The sequence below is a fragment of the Fundulus heteroclitus genome, chromosome 17, assembly GCF_011125445.2.
Source record: "Fundulus heteroclitus isolate FHET01 chromosome 17, MU-UCD_Fhet_4.1, whole genome shotgun sequence".
Taxonomy (NCBI): domain Eukaryota; kingdom Metazoa; phylum Chordata; class Actinopteri; order Cyprinodontiformes; family Fundulidae; genus Fundulus; species Fundulus heteroclitus.
The window spans coordinates 17,780,460-17,793,369 of NC_046377.1; positions in this window are offsets into that span (position 1 = coordinate 17,780,460).

Genomic DNA, 12,910 nt, shown 5'->3' on the forward strand with positions numbered 1-12,910 from the left:
GTTAGACAGCAGGAGCAGCGGCACCTCAGAGAACACCAGGTTCTGTTTTTATCCCCTAAAAAGCTCAGCAGTGGGAAGTTAAATACCGACCAAAGGGGATAGTTTAACTTTTATTGGTTGTGCGCAGTTTGGTGCCATGAATTCAGCATTAAGTTCTTCAACAAAAAAAAAAAGAAACCAGTGATAAAATAGATTTTTTTTAGCAACAAAGAGGAAAAAGTGAAGTCTTGATCCATTTAACTTGGTGCCACAGGAGGATTTCCAGCTTCTCTGCACTCTGTCAAACTGATTTATAACTCTGGGTTCCCTTCTATTCTCTCTGACTTTCAATCAGAACATGTACTTGGCTAAAAGTGGAAAACCAAAAAAAAAAAAAAAAAACATCAGTGTGCTTCTAAGAAATGATGATGCTTTGACGGGGATTTGTGTAAAGCTCTACCAGCTAGAGTCTGAAAATGTTGCCAGTTCTCTTCTCTTTTTTTTTTTTTTTTTTTGTGCACCATACCTGCAGCTCAGTGAGACTGAATGGAGCGCATCCGACTTTGAAGACCCTGCGACCGGCTTTAGCCCTGGCCTTTGACTGAGCCCTTCTAACGCACGGATACGCTTTGTGCCACCTGCGTTTGGCGGCTGGTGTCCTGCTGAAGTCTTTTGCAGTCTCTAGCACAGGGGTGTCAAACATACGGCCCGCGAGCCGGATCCGGCCCGCCGAACAATTTAGTCCGGCCCTGTGGCTAAATGCATTATCATTATAATTTTTTATTTTTTTTCCAGTGTCCTGTCTGGCAATGTGGCAATAAGATGCCACAAAGAGCTCATCAGATTTGACTTTCACAAGTGGACAAGATAAAAGGAAGAGAATGATAGAACAATTATTGAAAAAAACACGTACTTCGTTTAATTGAAAATATGCGGTTCCTATATTATCCACGAGGGGCGCTGTGTTTTAATTAGCAGATTAAGCTTCAGGTGTGAAAAAATTTAAATCATTTCTTAATTTTTATCTGTTTGATGTATTTTGTCATGCAGGACAGTGTTTCTAAGTTCCAAAAAATGTGAATAAATGTTTTTCAACATTGTATAATCACTGTGATCAGTTCTTATGCATAATGCACAAGTAAATGTTTAAGTGAGTAAAAGTATTGTTGAAATTGCACATACTTTTCTTAAAAACGCTGAGGTTATTCATAATAAATTGTGTAAAAGTGAAATTAACTTAATATAAAAATCAACAACAAGTCCACATTTATTAGTTCTATTTAATCTTGCAATGAGTTTACTCGTGTGGCCCTCTTGAGATCAGATTAAGCTGTATGCGGCCCCTAAACCAAAATGAGTTTGACACCTCTAGCAGCTTTTCCCTGTCTATCTTCCTGCTAACAGACTAGCTTTCATGTCCCTGCAGACGGTTCCCTCAGCATGATGCTGCCGATGCCTTGAATCAGTTTAGCGAAGGAAAACAACATTTACGCGTGTTTGTCTACTCTCAACACCTCAGCTTTCTAAGTTTTGTCCCTCTTTCAGAGCTGCACCTCTGGACCACCATGTGCACCGGGCTGCATCTTGCCCCCCCTGCTGGGTTGCGTCATCGACAGGAACGGCTTGTCCTGACAGGGAATACAATAAGGATGCTCCTCCGGCCTGAAGGACAAAGCTGCTTTCTGGTGACCTTGCCAGCCTCCAGTCAGCAGTGTGGCGAGCCTTAAAATGCTCCATCTCTACCGCCGCTGTAAATGATGCGCTCGCTCAGTATCCAGATATTTGCTGATGAAGAGGAGCAGAAAGGGGTGGGTGGGAGAGAGCTGACCTGACCTTCCCCTGCTTCTGTAATGCCTAGTTATCTGAGCTGCCTCGGTGCCAAGTCTCTCTCCCTCACTCACTCCCTCTCTTCTGTCTTTGATTGCAAGACTTTTGAACCCGCTCACCACAACCTCCAGCCGCCCCACACCCCCGCGCAGCTTCGTCTTTGGCGGCGTCCGCCTGCGTGAACTCAATGACCAGGAAGAAGCTTAATGTTGAAGGGAGACATTGATTACTAGAAGAGGGGCAGCAATAATAATGTAACCTGTCTCAGTTCATCATAAATTGCTTCTAATGACCACGACTTCTACACTTAAAGGGCATTAAACAACGTTTCCTCTGGGTTTTTGAAAGTCCTTTTTGGACTTTGGCTGCTTTTAGTCTGCTTCAGGCATACTAAAGTATTAACAACAGATAAACAAGTGTGAAAGTCATGTCTTAAAAAAAAAAAAAAACAGGAGGAAAAAACAAATCAAATTCCTGTCCCTGCACTTCAGATATGAATTGTTCTTCAATTTATTCACTAATTGATGCAAAATTCTCAGCCCTCATTGGGCTGCAGTGGACCAAAAATAATATGTCGATATTTTTAGGCTGAATACTGATATACGATAATCATCACGATGATTTTTGATTTCACAAATTAATTAAAAAAGAAAAGGCATCTCCGAATCAAAGCTTTATCCCTAATGCAGAGGTGGGTAGTAACTAGTCACGTTTACTTCAGTAACCTTTTGAACAAAATGTACTTTTAGTAGTAGTTTTACTGCACTGTCCTTTTTACTTCAGTTATGTTATTACTCAAGTATAACTACTCTTGAGTACATTTTCTGGCTACTCTACCTACTGTCAGTAACTTATTGAATAAAGAACAGGCTTGTTTAACCAAAAGTGCACCAGAGAGACAAAAATCTAGAGTTCATGTTAAAGTGGGACTTCTGAGTTGTACACAAGCTTTGTTATTTTAACGTTATTTTTTAATCTGCTGAGCTCATTCAGCCACTTGGAGGTCAAATGAACGTACAGTAAACAGTAGATATTGTCACCGGAAGTCCTTGGTACTGTTCTAACATACTGCATGTATATTAACTAATGTGAGTAATGCTTTCAAGTTTAACGTTGAATTTATGTGTTTCTTCTGTCTGAATTTTTTATTCTGTAAATATGTTAATCTTTGTATATTTTTTGTCTTTAAAATATAAGAATTTGCACATAACCATATATATTTGGGTCCAAATATATAATTTTTAAACATTAAACTGTTATGATTAGTTACTCAGTACTTGAGTAGCCTTAACACTGAATACTTTTTTACTCTTTCTTGAATAATTTCTTGGCTGACTACTTTTTGCTTTTACTTGAGTTAAAATATGTTGAAGTAGTGGTACTCTTGCAACTTTTGGCTACTCTACCCACCAAATGTCCAAATATCTCACTGGCATATTTTATTTAAAGAGAATAGAAAAAAAAAGTTTATTTAAAAAAAATAATTACAACCGATTGCTCGAGAGAGGACTTTCATAAAAACTCTATTAACAGAAGTCACAGGAAGCCCGGAGCGTCACTGTTCTCCCCATTTATGTTCGTTCCAGATCTGCAAACAGCCACAGACGTGTGTTTAAACATCCAGTTTAATGCATTTCATGGGTGGAAGTCCAGGTTAAACATAAAACGCTCGTTTTCTGAGTTTCCTGAAAGGAATTTCAACTACAAATAATAAAATAAGACATTTCTTCTATAAATCCCCAGAAGTAAAAGCCTTTTTCCTCGTCGCTGTCGTATAGCTCACTGCCGTACATCTCAAGTATGGCAAAGGCAACATTTTCTGTTACTGCGTCGTCTCAAGGTTCGCTTAACTGGTCTGATTGTGAACGTCTTTGAAGAAGCCGAGGTTTTAGCAAAAATCAAACCTCGTCTGCGACTGGAAGACGTATTATACTTGTCGTCAGTGTGTGTGCTGGGAGAGCCAATCATGCCAGAGGTTATGTGCAAACACCGAGGCGCCTTCGCTTCAAGGAAATCCGAAGACACCGGCGTCTGAGGCTCCAGAATCTAGATCTTCACTCGAACACAAGGAGGGCATCTTGACGTGTTTGTTCTGGGACATTTTTTAACAAACAGCTGTAGATACTAATGAGAAACAACTGAAAAATAACCTACTGGAATACATTCCAAAAAAAGTAAAAAACAAAGCAACTGGACTTGTTTTTCGTAGTTGAAGACGTTTCGCTTCCTCTCCAGGAAGCTTTCTCAATTCATAAAAGTCTGGAGTAATGTGGAGTACCAAGCTTTATACTACTGCCCAAACTGGTCCACTCCTCTGTAACGAAGAGTCGTTACAGAGGAGTGGACCAGTTTCAGTTTCGGTTCAATGGCTTAATGTCTTTAACAACCGCCCATTACTAAGGGGTGGACCTGTTTCTGTTGAATTTGCATGTTATCTAAGCCATTACAAGGCCTTTGTTTGGACAGTAGTATAAAGCTTGGTACTGCAAATTACTCCAGACTTTTTGAATTGAGAAAGCTTCCTGGAAAGGAATCGAAACGTCTTCAACTACGAAAAACAAGTCCAGTTGCTTTGTTTTTTACTTTTTTTAGAATGACCATGACCTGGATGACTGAGAATCTTCACCAGCCTACTGGAATACATAAAAGTATAATTCAAATGCAACATAGATCAACTCGATATAAATGATGTAGTTTACATTTCGGTATATTGCCAAGCCCCGCCTAGGCTATAGGCACGGTATACCCTGTATAGTCTACTAATCTACCCAACCTAAACACAATTTGGGGTAAGGGTTGGCTCACCAGTTAACTCAGCATTCATGTCTTTAGTCTGTGGTTTAAAACCATGCATGCACCAGAAGACCATCCGTCCATCCTCTTACTTAAGGTCAGGCCGTAAAGTTTGGGACGAAAACCCACTCGCTCTTTTCTCCAGGGGCAGAGATGAAGCGAGAGATTTGGTTCTCCTCCTTGTGCCGGGAAAGATCTCCAAACAGATCCATTCTCCCCCTGAGTCAAGGCTTCAAGCTGCTTGTATCTGCGGGGTTGTTCTTTTGGTCCTGATCATAGGTGAGGCGAAGAAGGAAATCCCGCACCAAATGTTCATCGCATATACAAATGATCATATCGCTTTCCATCTAAACAATGTGGAAATGTGGCTGAAGGGTAAAAATAACTGTTTACATGGGGACGTCAAAGGTCGGCTAAATGTGGTTGAAAAGTAGTCGGGGTTAAACAAATTAGTTGACTTTCTCCTTTTTTTTTGGCAGCGGGACCAATGGGTTAAAAAGTCCAGGTGCAAATAAGTCTTAAATCTGCTTTGGAGCCTCTTTCTAGGTGAATATGTCCAGAAAAACCTAGATAATCCTGATCAGCTGCTTCAACCACCGTAACTCCCTACATTTCCATTATGAATGTGCGTTAAACTTAATCAATATTCTGCAGGTGTCTAAAAAACACAATTTTGCAATCGCAGCGTTTTCTTTAAATAAAAAATACAATTAAAATCACATGTTAATAGGTTTGTTCAATGCTAAAACTCATTAAAAAAACTCCTTCTACTAATTCCTGTCGCCTCTTTTTCCCATAGTGCCATCTGGTTGTGAATCTCGTGACGCAATGCGCTTCGGGGGGAAAAAAAGCGCTTCCATTGCGGTTATGGCGGAAAAAGCACCTCATCCTAGTGCAAAAACCTTTTATTGAAAAATGTGTTGTTTTTTTTTCTTCAAAATCGCCACGTTTCTATGAAGCACATTTATTTTCGTGATTACAATTTGTGCCATTCGGTGGTGAATGGAATCGCAGCTATTGACACAGTTCTTCAAAGAGCAGCAAGGATTTTATGAGTAGCTCTGTCTGGGGGACAGAGCTACTCATAAAATCCTGGACACAGATTCACCTTTTGAATCTGTGTCCAGGATCTACTTCTTTCATTCATGATCTGTATCTCAGTACCGTAGGGTGTGGACGTACATGGATCGGTAAATCAAGAGCTTCGGTTCTACGATCAGATTTCTTCACAAAGCTCTACCCTATCGTTTGCGAACAAGACACAGAGATACTTAAACTCTTTTGGTTTAGACAGAGAATGACCCTCAACCTGGAGGGAGCAGTCTGTCTTTTTCTAGTTGAGAACCTCGGTCTCAGGGTTCAGGGAAGTACATGCAAACTCAAAACAGGGAGGTCAGGGCAAGAGTGCTCACCACCAATCCACCATGATTGATTATTTGCAAGGTTTCTGGCTCACACATTGAATTTTGGAGACTCTTCAAACTGTGGTTGATTGACAGGTCATAGATAGTTGGCTTAACGATGACTTCTCTGGAAATTACCTGGTACTGGACTGAAAATGTGTAATAATAATTTAAAAAAAAATCTTCGAAAGACAGAATTAGAGAAAAACCGAACGCCATGAAACAGATTCATGACTAACAGACGAGGAAGCGGTCTCCTACCGCGTTGTTTAAAGAGTTAACTCACAAAAAGCTAAATTCTTGGTTTCAAACAGAGTTATATCACCTCATTTGGAACAGCGTTTACATGTTAACACAAGGCGAGCCAAAAAGACTTGTGAGTTTTTTTTTTTTTTTTCTTTCTGCAGTGTCAACAGCATCCCTTTGCGTCTCCGCTGCCAAACAAATGTCCGAGTCAGCGGCGTGTACACACACACACACACACACACACACACACACACACACATAGGATACAGAGAGCAGCACTGAATGCAAATGAAAGGATGAAAGAACGAAGGCTGAAAACTGAGATAAACCTTTTGCAAAACTTGTGTGAACTAAACACGGCACATGGTTTTGGGGTGGGGGGGGGTTCAGGGCTGGTACCCAAGGTGGGAGGGGCTGGAGCACACAAGCAGGTTCATTTAAGGACACTCACTTGATTAAGAGAGCAATACTTCTCTTTTCTGCTGATCATTTGGAGGGTTTTTCCTTTTCTGTCGTTATTTTACCCCTCTACCCAAAACTTAAAAACAAAAGAAGAGTTCTGCAGAGACAGTGACTGAGGAGTATCTTTGCACAGGACTGAACAGGTAATTCCTGGTGCCTTACCTTTCCCACACTGGGTGGGTTTAGTCCGTGTGAGGTGTCGTCAGCTCACATTGTTATCAAAGCCCCCCTTGTGTGCCGTGCATGTTTCACATGGAAGAAATAAAGGTGCGTCACGGAGCAAACGCACAGAATGGGGTCCTTGTTTTGATACGCTGTCTTTCCACTGTAACATTCAGGGGTCACAGGATTTTGGCAAAAAGTGGGAGGAAAATCCGCGGTGCCTGCTGATGATCAAAACCCACATTTTCAGAGACTGTTAACCGTTTGTGGCGAGGCTTTCAACGGGCTCAGCTTTTTGAGGCCGCGCCGCCCTATTTTACTGGTGATGAAAACAAAAGCAGCGTGGACCGGATTTAATGACACCGGAGGCCCGTGTTGGCTGAACATGCCAAAAAGCTGGACTGTAACCGTACTGTTTAACGGTGACGACAAAAAGCCAGTTATATCAGAACAAAGCTGTGTTGAAACCCCATCGGTAGCTGGGTTGGTTATAAGAAAAAAAAGAAAAGACAAAGATGGAGACTGCTGGTTCAACAGAAGAGTGCTGAACGTCGTTTCGAAATGTGTTTACCGCCCTGGAGCATCTTCCCAGAAAACCACCAAAGGAAGGTGCCCCAATCCTGTCTTTAAGGCTGAGCCCAAGCAGCCTACAGAGAAAGCTATTAGCAGCTATTAGTAGATCTCATTCCTATGGTTGTGATTTCTCATTGCTGTGGGTTGGACTGTAGACACACCGGTCATGACAGCCGAGGCCCAATCCATGCATCCGCCGCCTGCTCTATCCTACCGTCGCTTTAGCTCCTGCTTTGGTTATGCAAAGACCGGAAAGACCATAATGGCACACGCCACAATACTCAAGAACATGTAGACCGGACAGCATATTGTAACCTCCACACACCCCTCAGCCACTTTGCAAATGTACAGTAGAGATATGGTGCAGTGCTGAAACACAGCTGAAGGTTTACATACGAGCTAGCGTTGGCGCTGCAGCTCCCGTTGCAGCTAAAGGAAGGTACAAATTGTGAGCTAAAAGTCCAAAGGACTCATTGCTTCTTTAGTCTCAGATGTCTAAAGAACATTACTTCAGAGATGTTGAGATTCATCCAGATGCAAATTTGCAAACCTCACTTTTGATGAGGAGACACCCGATGTCGTTTGCTGAGAACGTACTGGAGCAGCGTGGCTTTCTTCCTGCAAAACTGTTAAGTGGCTCATACCCTACTTTGTCTGAGTTGGACTATTTGTGAGATTATTCATGCAAAAACGGAACTAAAATTTTCTTAAAATGAATGTATCTGCTCTTGATTTGAGCAGCTAAATAAGATGATTTGTCATTGGAATAAGATTTTTGCACTTAAAACAGGATAAACTCATCTCCATCATCTTATTTCAAGTGCAGTATATCTAATTATCTTATTTTAGAGGTCAGAATACTCATTCCATTGGCAGATCATCTTATTTACCTGCTCAAATCTAGGACAAAAACACACATTTTAATAACATTTTACTTATTTTTAGGTCCGCTTTTGCAGTGGCAATGTGAACTAAAACGTTTGTTGTCCAGCCTAAACCCTGAATCGATCAATGTTGTCGTAAATAACATCCAAAACTAGTCGGGTTTTAAACAACATTTTGCCAAAACCCCCCCCAAAAAAGATAGATATTTAGCTTCTGTGAGAGATATCCGATGGATAGAAAGGATTCCAATGACAGATATCTTCTACTGTTTGTATAAAAAAACCCCGAAAGATATTAACTAAATCATAAAAAAATCACGTCAAGGCAATTGGGTGCTGACTTTTGTCATGCCAAACAACCTGAACACGAGTAAAGGAGTGATGGGCAAAAAAGCGGAGAACGTATTCTATATAGCATTTGTTCTCAGTATGGAAATGTGTAGCTGAAGAACGAATCAGGAAGAACCCTCTCTACTTCAGTTTACCATGGCCATAATCTGCATGAATGGTTTTTGCAATTGTTAACCAACATTTTTCTGTAACTTTTCTTCCATTCACCGCTTGTGAATGGAACATAACCTGGTGCATTTAGTAGCATAAATAATCAACCACAGGGTAAGGAACAACACACACACAAAAAAAAAAAAACAACAGCTGTTCTTTATGGTTCTTCAGCCTCCCTTCGATTTCTGGAAGCCTTTTCTGACATTAATGGTTTTACACACCGCCAAATTTTAAAGAGGAAGCAAACAGAAAACACGGGAAGAACATCTGACTTCCACGAACAGATGGAAAGCTCCATTATTCTAGCAGAACACCCAGATAAAAAAAAAAAAAACAGGTTGTAAATGGGAACATTAGGAGCTTTTTTAAGCCCTTGATATTGGCCTTGAATTTGTCATAAATAAGGTTCAGAGTAGGAACCCAGTGGGTGCCGTGGTTTGGGGGCTCCGGGACTCGCCGTAAGGGTAGCGGTTTCACCCTGTGTGCTCAATCACGCTGGAATCTAAAGGAAGTAGTTGTCGGTTTTTTTTGTTGTTTTTTTTGGTTCCAAAATCAGCGCTGGCACCATTATCGGCACCCCTACCGTTACATTGTGTAGCCCACCATTACCACTAGGACAGAATGTAGTGTTCTCCTATAATATTTTACGAGCTTGGAGCCTACAGAGGGAATGATCCTTGACCTTTCCTCTGCACGGTATTTCCAGATTACCCCGAGTCCCGGGTCCTCTCCTGTACTTCTCTTCTCTTCTGTGCAGCTCAGCCCGCAGGATTTAGGTCTGGGGGACTGAGCTGGCCTCAGAGACGGTTGGGTTTGTATCTGATGTAGCATATCTGTGTCAATCAGCTTAAGATGATTCTCCAGCTGAAGGACAAAGCGATGACCCATTGAATGTACAGGACTGTCTCAGAAAATTAGAATATTGTGATAAAGTTCTTTATTTTCTGTAATGCAATTTAAAAACATGAAATGTCATACATTCTGGATTCATTACAAATCAACTGAAATATCGCAGGCCTTTTATTGTTTTAATATCGCTGATTATGGCGTACAGCTGAAGAAAACTCAAAAATCCTATCTCAAAATATTAGAATATTTCCTCAGACCAAGTTAAAAAAATAAATAATTATAACAGCAAAACAAAATCAAACATTTGAAAATGTCCATTAATGCACTCAGTACTTGGTTGGGAATCCTTTTGCACAGATTACTGCATCAATGCGGCGTGGCATGGAGGCAATCAGCCTGTGGCATTGCTGAGGTGTTATGGATGCCCAGGATGCTTCAATAGCGGCCTTTAGCTCATTTGCATTGTTGGCTCTGGTGTCTTTCAGCTTCTTCTTCACAATACCCCACAAATTCTCTATGGGGTTCAGGTCAGGGGAATTGGCAGGCCAATCAAGGACAGTAATGCCATGGTCAGTACACCAGTTACTGTGAGAATCTTATGTCGTCTCTTAACCACTACCATACTTGTGATTTAGTTTACTGAACCAAGCTGAGTGTTTTTCAAGGCTCAGGAAACCCTGCAGTGTTTCGAGTTAATTAGACGATTCAAGTGATTAGTTGAATAGCCTACTAGTATACTTTTTCACGATATTCTAATTTTCTGAGACAGTCCTGTAGATATGCTCAGGCATACCTGTTTAAATCTACTTAAACGTCTCTTTAAAAGGCCCAAAAATGGACGTGGACAGACGGTGCCCATCCAGGATCTGCAGAGGGCAAATATGAGAAAACACCCCAAATTTTCCCCCTTCCAACCCTGTTAGTTTTTTGGCACGGCGCGCCGACGTTCACTCGACTCTAGAACGCAAACCTCCAGGGTCAGAACTGCTACATCACAGCATCACAAGTCAGGTCGGCGTGAAGAGCAGGTGAAACGCCGGGGGGACACACCCAGGTTCCCCTCGTTCCCGATTTTATGAGTCTACCCCACACACACGCACACACAGGCCTGCCGGAGCCTGCCTCGGCGTGCAGGCATTCCCCTCTATTTGCAAATCCAGGAAAGTTCCACTGACTCAGAAACAAAAACACAAAACAAACAGACGAAGGAACAATACTCCCCCCACCCCCACCCCCCCAACAGTAATTACAGCCGTAATGTGGCTGCAGCAGCAGCTACTCCTAGACGAGAGCCAAACGTTTCAACAACAATGCACAGGCTCGGGTTTCGGCTGTGCTGGAAATCTGCAGCCTCATGCTGCATCCAGATCTGGACGGTGGCCTGTAAGCGACACCTCGGAGCAGGCGGGGAGGAATGCTGTCTGTGCAGCTCAGTGAACCAAGGCGGCGGGCGATGGCTTCGAGGGGTGGGCCGCAGAGAGCCGGGCCTCGCTTTTCACCATCTGGCAGCGCCGAGGCAATGTCTAGGAAAGAGACCGCTGCCAGGCCTCAATTACTGGGGGGAATAATCCAGGACACACTGAAGCAATTAGAGCCCCATATAAATCAATATGCTTTGGGTTAAAAAGTGATCTGCTCCCAACACTCTGGAGAGGCTCCTGCTGGATGTTTCTCAGAGATGGGAGCTTTTTTTTCTTCCTTTTTCTCTACTCTTAAAAAAAAAACAACTGAGGGGATGATGCAGCTGTTGCGGTTTTTGACTGTCACTCAGGCTGCTTGGTCGGTCAGGTGAAAAGGACTGCGAGGAAGAGAGGCAGGGTCAATATTGACTCTCAGGTGCTGCGGCCCGTGTAAACAGTTGGGAAACCGATGTTGCATAAAGGCAGAAGCTGCATAAGCAAACAGGACAGCCTGCAGAACAAACGTCTTAATACGCAGAACAGAATACGCGCCGCTTACTGAGAACTGGTTTTAAGATTTCCAGTGAAGCAGAAGCTTTAGATTATTTATGTGTCAGGATGCTTCGCCACAAGCCGCCGACTCCCATTAGCAGCCTGTTACTGCCACCTAGTGGTTGAAGAAGACAGTTACAGGTGGAGTCTTCCCATTTGCTTTAGATGCTGTTTACAAAGCCTCCTAATTAGTAAAGTGTCCCTCTGTATAGCATAACCATAGCATTTTATCTAATTTTACAGGTAAAAAAAATAGTTTGAAGTTTTTACAATTACTTTTCAAGCAAAGGCTAGAATTTCACACTCAAAAGTCCACTACTGACGCAAAAAGTGCAGGAAAACAGGTCCTGAAATCTGAGTTTGAAATACAAAATGTGTTGGAATCCTGATTATAGCTGTTCTGTGAAGACAGAGAGAGTAAGAACTTGGACCTGAGCACCTTCTGCCACGTTTTCTGCAAAGATTTGTGGCAAACGACACCAAAACGGCAACCTGTGGCTCTTAAAAACTTGCGGCGGGGATTGGTAAATGTTTCTAAATGTAAAGGTAATGTAAAATTGTCAGCTTTATCATGCATTTAGTTCTGAAATATATGCATAACATTTCCAGAAAGAAAGAAACTAATGGTGTAGAATATTTTACTTTAGATGAATGAAGTATCTTTTTGTCAACACGTTGCAAACGACTTGCTTTTTCATTATTTTGATGGCATTTGCTATCAAAATCAAATGTCCAATTGAAGAAAATGCATTAAACCTAAATATAAAAATACTGTTGGTTAAACAATAAAAACTGTTGATCTTTAGTTTAAAAAAATTTAAACACATTTCCTATATTTTTCTAAAAAAAAAGCTCTTGTTTCAAAGAGATGTGTAACTTTTGTGGCTCTAAACAAAATCTGTTTAGTTGGACCGAAGCCAAAAAATGGCTCTGCAGGTTGTAAAGGCTGCTGACTCTTGGCCTAGTCAAAGCCCGGACCCAAATCTGAAAACTGGTCTTCAGACTCCAGGTGATTTCATGCATGGACAGTAAGAGCCCATCCCAGGGTCCAAACAATTTATTGTAGGCAGAGTTTTAATGCATGGCATAAAATACTGCAGCCACGCACTCATCTGATGATTGTGTTTATCGTGCAGCTCTAGACCTGCAACAGTGATTACAAGGAAAGGTGGTTCTCAGGGAACTAGATGCAAATGTATCAGCTAGCAAGCTGCACAAACCTTTTTGTTCTTTGTAAAAACGGTTGAAACTAGGGCTGCACAATTAATCGCATTTG